Here is a 724-nt window from a genome sequence, read left to right as displayed (position 1 = left end):
CCTGTCACTGTTACATTGAACTAGGTGAATATGAATGACAGTCATCCAATATGATGTAATAGAAATAAGACCATGCTCATTTAAATAATATCGTCCTCCCTAATCTTAAATGGCGCTGATTGACACCGATCTGCAACGCCAGGTGCTAAAATAGAACTCGGCTCTATTTGAGATGTTTTGACGTGGTGCAGGTCCCGCCTCTCCCACCTCCTCATTGGTCTTTAGGAGCATATGCATACCCACATGGCTGATTGAAAGATGAATGACGTCCACACTCCGGTTGGGTGCGGTAATGAACCTTAAAGTTTGTTGCCCTTCTAAATAAAATCCACAAAAACGAAGAAGAGGACTAGGAGATATTACTAGAACGATTTTGTGTGACTCAAAGTGGGTCAATATTCTACAAAAATACAGAAACAAAAATACTGTATATTTCAATTAAAATAACAACCCAATGTTTGTATATCCCAGGACAAATGAACTAGCAACAGCAAGATAGCTAAATGTCCAGGAATGTTTCGACCCCTGTCCTCAAATGAATATAGTTGGTTCAGACTTCTTTTTGATTTTTCAACCTGCGTGTCCTGAAAACGTTTGGTGTGGATGGACAAAATCTACATGCACACGCTACGCGCGTGTCCGTTGGGGTCAGTGACATCAAGGTTAATGTTAACGCCATAATTCTGTTGACAAATGAAAACAGACCCAGAGATGTAATTTGAGC

This window comes from Oncorhynchus mykiss, chromosome 4 (assembly GCF_057628025.1).
Source record: "Oncorhynchus mykiss isolate SJ-2025 chromosome 4, ASM5762802v1, whole genome shotgun sequence".
In the NCBI taxonomy this organism is placed as follows: Eukaryota; Metazoa; Chordata; class Actinopteri; order Salmoniformes; family Salmonidae; genus Oncorhynchus; species Oncorhynchus mykiss.
Note: the sequence above shows the minus strand (reverse complement) of the source record.